Here is a 12,308-nt window from a genome sequence, read left to right on the forward strand (position 1 = left end):
GTAAATTGTAAACTCTTTAAAGGTCAGTTTGTATTTTATTGGCATTCTCAGCATTGGTGCTATTTAGATATTTTATTTTTTATGCTGTCATAAATGGGATTTTTTAAAATTTCTTTTTAATTTGTTATTTGTGTATAAAATGCTGATAGTTTTTGTTTGTTGATTTTATATCCTACAGTTTTACTGAATTTGTGTATTAGTTGTAATAGTTTCTTTTTTTATTTTTATTTTATTTTATTTTTCTTATTATTATACTTTAAGTTCTAGGGTACATGTGCATAACGTGCAGGTTTGTTACATATGTATACTTGTGCCATGTTGCTGTGCTGCACCCATCAACTCGTCAGCACCCAACAACTCGTCATTTACATCAGGTATAACTCCCAATGCAATCCCTCCCCCCTCCCCCCTCCCCATGATAGGCCCCGGTGTGTGATGTCCCCCTTCCCGAGTCCAAGTGATCTCATTGTTCAGTTCCCACCTATGAGTGAGAACATGCGGTGTTTGGTTTTCTGTTCTTGTGATAGTTTGCTAAGAATGATGGTTTCCAGCTGCATCCATGTCCCTACAAAGGACACAAACTCATCCTTTTTGATGGCTGCATAGTATTCCATGGTGTATATGTGCCACATTTTCTTAATCCAATCTGTCACTGATGGACATTTGGGTTGATTCCAAGTCTTTGCTATTGTGAATAGTGCCGCAATGAACATACGTGTGCATGTGGCTTTATAGCAGCATGATTTATAATCCTTTGGGGATATACCCAGTAATGGGATGGCTGGGTCATATGGTACATCTAGCTCTAGATCCTTGAGGAATCGCCATACTGTTTTCCATAATGGTTGAACTAGTTTACAATCCCACCAACAGTGTAAAAGTGTTCCTATTTCTCCACATCCTCTCCAGCACCTGTTGTTTCCTGACTTTTTAATGATTGCCATTCTAACTGGTGTGAGATGGTATCTCATTGTGGTTTTGATTTGCATTTCTCTGATGGCCAGTGATGATGAGCATTTTTTCATGTGTCTGTTGGCTGTATGAATGTCTTCTTTTGAGAAATGTCTGTTCATATCCTTTGCCCACTTTTTGATGGGGCTGTTTGTTTTTTTCTTGTAAATTTGTTTGAGTTCTTTGTAGGTTCTGGATATTAGCCCTTTGTCAGATGAGTAGATTGCAAAAATTTTCTCCCATTCTGTAGGTTGCCTGTTCACTCTGATGGTGGTTTCTTTTGCTGTGCAGAAGCTCTTTAGTTTAATGAGATCCCATTTGTCAATTTTGGCTTCTGTTGCCATTGCTTTTGGTGTTTTAGACATGAAGTCTTTGCCCATGCCTATGTCCTGAATGGTATTACCTAGGTTTTCCTCTAGGGTTTTTATGATATTAGGTCTAACATTTAAGTCTCTAATCCATCTTGAATTAATTTTCGTATAAGGAGTAAGGAAAGGATCCAGTTTCAGCTTTCTACTTATGGCTAGCCAATTTTCCCAGCACCATTTATTAAATAGGGAATCCTTTCCCCATTTCTTGTTTTTGTCAGGTTTGTCAAAGTTCAGATGGCTGTAGATGTGTGGTATTATTTCTGAGGACTCTGTTCTGTTCCATTGGTCTATATCTCTGTTTTGGTACCAGTACCATGCTGTTTTGGTTACTGTAGCCTTGTAGTAGAGTTTGAAGTCAGGTAGCGTGATGCCTCCAGCTTTGTTCTTTTGACTTAGGATTGTCTTGGAGATGCGGGCTCTTTTTTGGTTCCATATGAACTTTAAAGCAGTTTTTTCCAATTCTGTGAAGAAACTCATTGGTAGCTTGATGGGGATGGCATTGAATCTATAAATAACCTTGGGCAGTATGGCCATTTTCACGATATTGATTCTTCCTATCCATAAGCATGGTATGTTCTTCCATTTGTTGGTGTCCTCTTTTATTTCACTGAGCAGTGGTTTGTAGTTCTCCTTGAAGAGGTCCTTTACATCCCTTGTAAGTTGGATTCCTAGGTATTTTATTCTCTTTGAAGCAATTGTGAATGGAAGTTCATTCATGATTTGGCTCTCTGTTTGTCTGTTACTGGTGTATAAGAATGCTTGTGATTTTTGCACATTAATTTTGTATCCTGAGACTTTGCTGAAGTTGCTTATCAGCTTAAGGAGAATTTGGGCTGAGACAATGGGGTTTTCTAAATATACAATCATGTCATCTGCAAACAGGGACAATTTGACTTCTTCTTTTCCTAACTGAATACCCTTGATTTCTTTCTCTTGCCTGATTGCCCTAGCCAGAACTTCCAACACTATGTTGAATAGAAGTGGTGAGAGAGGGCATCCCTGTCTTGTGCCAGTTTTCAAAGGGAATTTTTCCAGTTTTTGCCCATTCAGTATGATATTGGCTGTGGGTTTGTCATAAATAGCTCTTATGATTTTGAGGTACGTTCCATCAATACCCAATTTATTGAGCGTTTTTAGCATGAAGGGCTGTTGAATTTTGTCAAAAGCCTTTTCTGCATCTATTGAGATAATCATGTGGTTCTTGTCTTTGGTTCTGTTTATATGCTGGATTATGTTTATTGATTTACGAATGTTGAACCAGCCTTGCATCCCAGGGATGAAGCCCACTTGATCATGGTGGATAAGCTTTTTGATGTGTTGCTGAATCCGGTTTGCCAGTATTTTATTGAGGATTTTTGCATCGATGTTCATCAGGGATATTGGTCTAAAATTCTCTTTTTTTGTTGTGTCTCTGCCAGGCTTTGGTATCAGGATGATGTTGGCCTCATAAAATGAGTTAGGGAGGATTCCCTCTTTTTCTATTGATTGGAATAGTTTCAGAAGGAATGGTACCAGCTCCTCCTTGTACCTCTGGTAGAATTCAGCTGTGAATCCATCTGGCCCTGGACTTTTTTTGGTTGGTAGGCTATTAATTATTGCCTCAATTTCAGAGCCTGCTATTGGTCTATTCAGGGATTCAACTTCTTCCTCGTTTAGTCTTGGAAGAGTGTAAGTGTCCAGGAAATTATCCATTTCTTCTAGATTTTCTAGTTTATTTGCATAGAGGTGTTTATAGTATTCTCTGATGGTAGTTTGTATTTCTGTGGGGTCGGTGGTGATATCCCCTTTATCATTTTTTATTGCGTCGATTTGATTCTTCTCTCTTTTCTTCTTTATTAGTTTTGCTAGCGGTCTGTCAATTTTGTTGATCTTTTCAAAAAACCAACTCCTGGATTCATTGATTTTTTGGAGGGTGTTTCGTGTCTCTATCTCCTTCAGTTCTGCTCTGATCTTAGTTATTTCTTGCCTTCTGCTAGCTTTTGAATGTGTTTGCTCTTGCTTCTCTAGTTCTTTTAATTGTGATGTTAGAGTGTCAGTTTTAGATCTTTCCTGCTTTCTCTTGTGGGCATTTAGTGCTATAAATTTCCCTCTACACACTGCTTTAAATGTGTCCCAGAGATTCTGGTATGTTGTATCTTTGTTCTCATTGGTTTCAAAGAACATCTTTATTTCTGCCTTCCTTTCGTTATGTATCCAGTAGTCATTCAGGAGCAGGTTGTTCAGTTTCCATGTAGTTGAGCAGTTTTGATTGAGTTTCTTAGTACTAAGTTCTAGTTTGATTGCACTGTGGTCTGAGAGTCAGTTTGTTATAATTTCTGTTCTTGTATATTTTCTGAGGAGTGCTTTACTTCCAATTATGTGGTCAATTTTGGAATAAGTGCGATGTGGTGCTGAGAAGAATGTATATTCTGTTGATTTGGGGTGGAGAGTTCTATAGATGTCTGTTAGGTCTGCTTGCTGCAGAGATGAGTTCAATTCCTGGATATCCTTGTTAACTTTCTGTCTCGTTGATCTGTCTAATGTTGACAGTGGAGTGTTGAAGTCTCCCATTATTATTGTATGGGAGTCTAAGTCTCTTTGTAAGTCTCTAAGGACTTGCTTTATGAATCTGGGTGCTCCTGTATTGGGTGCATATATATTTAGAATAGTTAGCTCTTCCTGTTGAATAGATCCTTTTACCATTATGTAATGGCCTTCTTTGTCTCTTTTGATCTTTGATGGTTTAAAGTCTGTTTTATCAGAGACTAGTCTTGCAACCCCTGCTTTCTTTTGTTCTCCATTTGCTTGGTAAATCTTCCTCCATCCCTTTATTTTGAGCCTATGTATGTCTCTGCGTGTGAGATGGGTCTCCTGAATACAGCAGACTGATGGGTCTTGACTCTTTATCCAGTTTGCCAGTCTGTGTCTTTTAATTGGAGCATTTAGTCCATTTACATTTAAGGTTAAGATTGTTATGTGTGAACTTGATCCTGCCATTATGATATTAACTGGTTATTTTGCTCGTTAGTTGATGCAGTTTCTTCCTAGCCTCGATGGTCTTTACATTTTGGCATGTTTTTGCAGTGGCTGGTACCGGTTGTTCCTTTCCATGTTGAGTGCTTCCTTCAGGGTCTCTTGTAAGGCAGGCCTAGTGGTGACAAAATCTCTAAGCATTTGCTTATCTGTAAAGGATTTTATTTCTCCTTCACTTATGAAACTTAGTTTGGCTGGATATGAAATTCTGGGTTTAAAATTCTTTTCTTTAAGAATGTTGAATATTGGCCCCCACTCTCTTCTGGCTTGGAGAGTTTCTGCCGAGAGATCTGCTGTTAGTGTGATGGGCTTCCCTTTGTGGGTAACCCGACCTTTCTCTCTGGCTGCCCTTAAGATTTTTTCCTTCATTTCATCTTTGGTGAATCTGGCAATTATGTGTCTTGGAGTTGCCCTTCTCGAGGAGTATCTTTGTGGCGTTCTCTGTATTTCCTGGATTTGAATGTTGGCCTGCCCTAGTAGGTTGGGGAAGTTCTCCTGGATGATATCCTGCAGAGTGTTTTCCGACTTGGTTCCATTTTCCCCCTCACTTTCAGGCACCCCAATCAGACGTAGATTTGGTCTTTTTACATAATCCCATACTTCTTGCAGGCTTTGTTCATTTCTTTTTCTTCTTTTTTCTTTTGGTTTCTCTTCTCGCTTCATTTCGTTCATTCGATCCTCAATCGCTGAAACTCTTTCTTCCAGTTGATCGAGTCGGTTACTGAAGCTTGTGCATTTGTCACGTATTTCTCGTGTCATGGTTTTCATCTCTTTCATTCCATTTATGACCTTCTCTGCGTTAATTACTCTAGCCATCAAATCTTCCACTTTTTTTTCAAGATTTTTAGTTTCTTTGCGCTGGGTACGTAATTCCTCCTTTAGCTCTGAGAAGTTTGATGGACTGAAGCCTTCTTCTCTCATCTCGTCAAAGTAATTCTCCGTCAAGCTTTGATCTGTTGCTGGCAATGAGCTGCGCTCCTTTGCCGGGGGAGATGCGCTTTTATTTTTTGAATTTCCAGCTTTTCTGCCCTGCTTTTTCCCCATCTTTGTGGTTTTATCTGCCTCTGGTCTTTGATGATGGTGACGTACTGATGGGGTTTTGGTGTAGGTGTCCTTCCTGTTTGATAGTTTTCCTTCTAACAGTCAGGACCCTCAGCTATAGGTCTGTTGGAGATTGCTTGAGGTCCACTCCAGACCCTGTTTTCCTGGGTGTCAGCAGCAGAGCCTGCAGAAGATAGAATATTGCTGAACAGCGAGTGTCCCTGTCTGATTCTTGCTTTGGAGGCTTCCTCTCAGGGGTGTACTCCACCCTGTGAGGTGTGGGGTGTCAGACTGCCCCTAGTGGGGGATGTCTCCCAGTTAGGCTACTCAGGGTCAGGGACCCACTTGAGCAGGCAGTCTGTCCCTTCTCAGATCTCAACCTCCGTGTTGGGAGATCCACTGCTCTCTTCAAAGCTGTCAGACAGAGTCGCTTGCGTCTGCAGAGGTTTCTGCTGGTTTTGTTGTTATCTGTGCCCTGTCCCCAGAGGTGGAGTCTACAGAGACAGGCAGGTTTCCTTGAGCTGCTGTGAGCTCCACCCAGTTCGAGCTTCCCAGCAGCTTTGTTTACCTACTTAAGCCTCAGCAATGGCGGGCGCCCCTCCCCCAGCCTCGCTGCTGCCTTGCGGTTAGATCGCAGACTGCTGTGCTAGCAATGAGGGAGGCTCCGCCAGGTGTGGGATATAATCTCCTGCTGTGCCTGTTTGCTTAATGCGCAGTATTGGGGTGGGAGTTACCCGATTTTCCAGGTGTTGTGTGTCTCAGTTCCCCTGGCTAGGAAAAGGGATTCCCTTTCCCCTTGTGCTTCCCAGGTGAGGCGATGCCTCGCCCTGCTTCAGCTCTCGCTGGTCGGGCTGCAGCAGCTGACCAGCACCCATTGTCCGGCACTCCCTAGTGTGATGAACCCAGTACCTCAGTTGAAAATGCAGAAATCACCAGTCTTCTGTGTCGCTTGCGCTGGGAGTTGGAGACTGGAGCTGTTCCTATTCGGCCATCTTGCTCCGCCCCTCAGTTGTAATAGTTTCTTTTAAGTGGAATCATTGTTGTTTTTTCTTCTCCCATATAGGATTATGTTATCTGCAGATAGAGCTATTTTTACTTCCTCTGTTGTGATGTGGATGTCTTTTATTTCTTTTTCTTGTCTGTTTTTTCTAGTGCTTTCAGTACTATGTTGAATAGAAGTGATGAGATTGGGCATCCTTGCCTTGTTTTTGATCTTAGTGGAAAACATCCAGTTTTTCCCAATTGATTATAATTTTACCTATGAGTTTTTCAAAAGGGAAGTGACTTTTATTATGTTGAGGAACTTTCCTTCTGTAGATTTCCTCATTTTTGAAGGACATTTTTGCTGACATAGTATTCTTGGTTAGAATTTTTCTTTCAGCACTTTCAATACATTATCCTATTCCCTTGTGATCTGTGAGGTTCCTGCTGAACAAACCCACTGATAGTCTTATAGAGACTCTGTTGTACATAATGAGTCAATTTTATCCTGCTGCTTTCAAAATTCTCCTTGGCCGGGTGCAGTGGCTTTCACCTGTAATCCCAGGACTTTGGGAGGCCGAGGTGGGCAGATCACGAGGTCAGGAGTTCAAGACCAGGATGACCAACATGGTGAAACCTTGTCTCTACTAAAAACACAAAAATTAGCTGGGTGTGGTGGTGGACACCTGTAATCCCAGCTACTCGGGAGACCAAGGCAGGAGAATTGCTAGAACCCGGGAGATGGATGTTGCAGTGAGCCGAGATCGTGCCACTGCACTCCAGCCTGGGTGACAGAGTGAGACTCCCTCTCAGAAAAATCAAAATTCTCCTTTTGTCTTGTCCTTTCTCCTCTTGTGTTGTCTTGTCTCCTTTTGTACAATTTGATTTCAATGTATTCCAGTGTAGATTGCTTTGTGTTTATTTTAGTTCATGAGTTTTGGGCTTCTTGAATCTGGATGTCTATTTCCTTCCCTGAATTTGGGAAGTTTTTAACCATTATTTCTTCAAATAAGTACTTTATCCTTTCTCTCTCTCTCTCTCCTTCTTCTTTGTGAACTTCTATAATGTGCATATGGATCCACTTGATGGTATTCTATAAGTCCCTAGGCTTTATTCTCTTTTTCCATTCTTTTTTCTTTTTGCTCCCTCGATGGAATAATTTACAATGACCCATCTTTGAGTTTGCTGAATCTTTCTTATGCTTGATCAAGTCTGCTATTGACTCTCTGTAGTCAATTTTCCAATTCAGGGATTGTTTTCTTCAGGTCCAAAATGTCTGGTTCTTCATTATGTGTTCTGTTTCCTTGTGGAGCTTCTCACTTTGTTTATGTATCATTTTCCTGAGGCCATTGAACATCCTTATGATGATTATTTTGAATTATTTGTCAGGTAATTGATATGCCTCTGTTTCTTTAGGGTGGTTTGTTGAAATTTATTCTGGTCCTTTGATTGGGTCATGTTTTCTTGTTTTTTTTTTTTTTTTTTGTCTTACAACTTCTTGTTGATATCCACATTTCGAAAAGTATGTGACATACAATTGAGATTCACAAGAGGTAAGATGCCATTAGGAATGAGGCAGTTCCTTAGTCCATATCTCTATTTCTATTTTGTAGTCTGGTCTGAGTTTTAGTCTTTGTTAGTCTTTTAGACTTTACTTATTAAGTTGAATATGGCCATCTCATCTCCACCTTCCTGTTTCCTTTTAAATCTTCAAGCTGATGCAGTTGATTTGTGCCAAGTAAACCTACTGGCTGGCATGGAAATGATGCTCACACTATTCTATTCAACCAGGGAAGAGGAATGCTCAGTTGCATGATGTATAGAGCTGCTTCTTTAAGATGTTTGGGGTGGAATAGAAATTAAACATATCTAATGTAATTGGGATGAAGAATTATAGTATTTGGGGAGGCATGCAAAGATAAATTATTTTCAGCACATTCTGTTATTGTGCATAAAAATATTTACATATTTTCCACCTTTATTTATAGAATAGGAATCCCAGAGAAACTGAAATATAACAATTACTCACACAGACAAATGAACTCTAAAATAAAACAGAATTTCTTGGCTACCTTGATCTTTTAACTGTTATAACCTGTTATAATAACTTTGGGGTGGGCATATGCATACCACATATGTAATCATAAGTGGTTTTAGAGATCTGGAAATAATTATTGCTTTCTTCACCTTGTGACCTACTAGGATGACTTACTAAATTTTTTTTCGTGTTGTTTTGGAGGAATGTTCCCATTTGTTCTGCTGTTAACTTACTTTGGAAGGGATAACTTCCTAATTGGTCTAAATTTTGTTGCAAACCTTACATAACACTCTCATGACCTTAGTCATGGTAGATGTGCCCATGTGAGTCCAATTCTTTTGAGTAACTAATGATTGAAAGGTATGTACAGAATACTATTCAGATAGTATCTTGTTTTTTCTTGTGTTTCATAGAGTTAAGTGGTTGAGGTACATTTGGAGACCTTAATCTTCTCACAATTTATCATGGTTCCTTCTGTTGAATAAGCCTGGCCCTATTTTTTTCTCCTCTTACAGTCACACACAGAATGGTCTAATGTTTTTTTCACTGGCAGATTTAGGCTGAACTTCATATCCAGATTCATGGGGACTTGAGAAGGAAGAACTTAAACCATGCTTGTGTCTGTGATCTTTTACCTTCTAATTATTAGTTTCTCAAGAAGAGAATTAGTCATATAGTCTTTAAGTATTGTGGCTTATAATATAGTTCTTTCTAATCACATAGTAGTAATTTATCCTTGTGGTATCTATCTTAATCTCATATGCATTTTAGATGCCTTGAGTTAGGCTTCCAGGTCTGATCATCCAGTACAAGAAGTGAGTCCTATAAAGAACAAGTCCAGACCCTGGAATATGGCAGTCTCATCAAGGTCCTGCCTGGTGCTTGTTGCCTGCTACCTTTTCCGTTACATTTTTCAGTTATAAATGTCTGTACATTTATCAGATAGAGCCTTCCCCTGTGCTTTTTCTGACCCTGGAGTTGACTTGTTTTAATACTTGGTTACTCCATGAGAATTTCACCTGCTGCTCTGGGTCAGCAGGACCCTCCCATAAGGACTCATTTTCTGCTGAATGAGCCGAGTAGCCATTCACACTTCCCATAGTTTGCCAAGCCAAAAGATGTTTTGAGAGTCTGTATACTTTAGATTCCAACCCTCTCTACAGGAACCCAAATTTGGATGGCAGATAGATTTTATTATCAGTGTATATCCCATTACTTGGTAGTAGCTATGTGAAAAGGGTACAAAGGCTGACCCTGTATACTTCAAGGCCAACTTTTGGGCGTGGTAAGAAGAATGAGAGGTACCTAATAAGAAGGACTGAGGTCCTTGTTGTTCCTGCTATAGGACATACCTATAAATCCTGATAGAAGTATATTCAGCATCTCACTTTAACTAATATTCACCCTTAAACTTGGGTGATCGTCTGTGAGGAAGAGGAAGGAAGTTTGTTTGGGGAATCTATTCTTAGCATGCTTGCCTTTTTCAGTTGGTCCTTATCTTTGATTCCCTGAAACTCTCCTCTATTTTATGCTTACAGTTTTGCCACCAAGCCTTATAATGTCTCGTATTTCCTGAATTGCCTAGATTGCTGTGACACATTGACATTGATTTAAAAAATTTATTGGGTTCTAATATCCCAGACACTGTCTTAGACGCTTAACTAACTAGCACCTTGAACTAGCATTTAAGTTGCTCTTATCAGACATTCAGCCACCTGCCCTCCCCAGAGATCACTCTCCATGCTTGCCCTGCCTTTGTTCAATGGCTTGGGCTTCTGCTTTTGCCTATATTCTCTGAGTTTCTCATTGCATTAACTGTCTGGTTCCTGTCCCTCCACCCTTTGCCTTGCTATCACAATTCCTTATATGAGAATTTGGTGCTGAGTTTCTGAGCCTCATCCTCATAGCTGGGATCCTGCAGCCTGTGACTCTCTATATGTCTTTTGGGCCATTTAACTACTGTGAGTTTCAAGATTTTGCTATCAAAATTTTTCATCTCCCATACGCCATACTTTGTCTTGCTGACTGCATTCCTTCCTTCCTTCCTTCCTTCCTTCCTTCCTTCCTTCCTTCCTTCCTTCCTTCCTTCCTTCCTTCCTTCCTTCCTTTCTTTTTTTGTTTTTTTTTGTTTTTTTTTGAAATGGAGTCTTGCTCTGTTACCCAGTCTGGAGTGCAGTGGTACAATCTCAGCTCACTGGAAACTTTGCCTCCTGGGTTCAAGCAATTCTCCTGCCTCAGCCTCCCGAGTAGCTGGACTACAGGTTCATGCCACCACACCCAGCTAATTTTTGTATTTTTAGTAGAGACAGGGTTTTGTCATGCTGGCCAGGCTGGTCTCAAACTCCTGAGCTCAGGTGTTCCTCCCACCTCTACCTCCCAAAGTGCTGGGATTACAGGCTTGAGACACCATACTCAGCCATGACTGCTTCCTAGTACCACACTTGTTCAAATTTTACATACTCTGGGATGAAACTCTGCTGTCACCTGGGCCTGTACTCTAATGCCACTTCAGGTCTAGTGGGCAGGCCTACTTTCAGGGCCTTCCCCAATCTCTGTCTCACTATGTATGCCCTGTGTTTTGTCATTGATAAATCCAGAGATATGATGAACAGATATGCTTGGGAAACATTATTGGCAATACACTATATAAGCTGATTTAGAATATTTTTGTTGTAACTATAGTTACTATTTTTTTCTAGCTTGATTCTTTGCTTGTAGGTAGTGAAATGTGGTGACAGCTTGACTAAAGCTCTGTTCTATAAATGCCTTTAGTCTGAGGTAAATGTAGGCTTTGTCAGAAATGATATTTTCATATATGGTACATAGATGGTACAGAATTGTGATTGTTGTAACATGTTTGAGATACAACAAAGAGTACTTAAAAATATTTCATATGCTCAAGGAATTTTTACCTTGGGTTGTTCCTGAAAAATCAATATGGTCCCTTGTCTAGCATTTTTTTGTGTAGTTTCTGTAAAGCAGTAGCTGCTTTTGGTAAGCTATTCAAAATAATCTGGCTTAGCACTTTTTGGAATTTTTACCTTTGGGTGTTCCTGAAAAATCAATATGGTCTCTTGTCTAGCATTTTTTGCATAGTTTCTATGCAGCAGTAGCTGCTTTTGGTAGGCTATTCAAAATAATCTGGTTTAGCATTCTTTTTAATACAGTTAGTTCAGTGTTCTTAAAATCAGTTTTTGGCCTATATTCCTCCGGAAGAAAAACTCTATGTGTCATTTTACCTTGTGCCCAAGATACATGATAACTGCCTTCTTGAATAACAGCAGGCTTTCTTCATAAAAAGTTTTCTTTATAAGAAAAATAATATCCGTTGACAACATGTAAACAATAGAAAGTATTTGAGGCAGTTGCCCATTTCCCTCCTTGTCATTACCTCCACACCTAGTATCAGAAATGGAGTGATTGAAAATCCTAGATATGTTGGGTTGGAAGTAAAATTTAATTTGTTTGAGGAACCTCAAGGATATATGTGAGCATTCCAACTTCCTATTATGGAATTAGCAAAACCTAGCCTGGATCTGGGGCAGGAAATCATCAGTATTTAATGTTGCTTTCAAGGCTACTCTAGAATTACGTAATTCAAAGCAAGGGCTTATATTTAGCAATAAGCTCTCAACATGGTTTGTTCCATGTAAAAATTGTCCTGCCAATGCCAAATTGGTAGTAGGTGAAGTTGGAGACTCCAGAGCTCATCTACCATTTGTGGCATTGTTCCATCCATAGATGACACTGTTCTTGATTTGTAAGCAGTCTGTGCCTCGTTGCCATCTGGCTCAGCCCAGTTCCAGTGCCATAAGGTGAACTGAACTGTCAGCGGTAGGAAATACTGCTCTATGTTTGTCATGATGTACTAGCACAGACCCAGAAGTCAATAACTGCTTGGCATTCCAGAAAAC

At 40.0% G+C, this 12,308-nt stretch overlaps 1 protein-coding gene across 14 annotated transcripts in view; it reads left to right on the forward strand.

The window, feature by feature from the left end:
• LOC105497746 (succinyl-CoA:glutarate-CoA transferase) overlaps nucleotides 1–12,308 on the forward strand; it is a 749,568-nt gene that overhangs the window by 312,647 nt on the left and 424,613 nt on the right. The gene's annotated exons all lie outside the window — the stretch shown is intronic.

The sequence above is a fragment of the Macaca nemestrina genome, chromosome 4 (assembly GCF_043159975.1).
Source record: "Macaca nemestrina isolate mMacNem1 chromosome 4, mMacNem.hap1, whole genome shotgun sequence".
NCBI classification, from domain to species: Eukaryota; Metazoa; Chordata; class Mammalia; order Primates; family Cercopithecidae; genus Macaca; species Macaca nemestrina.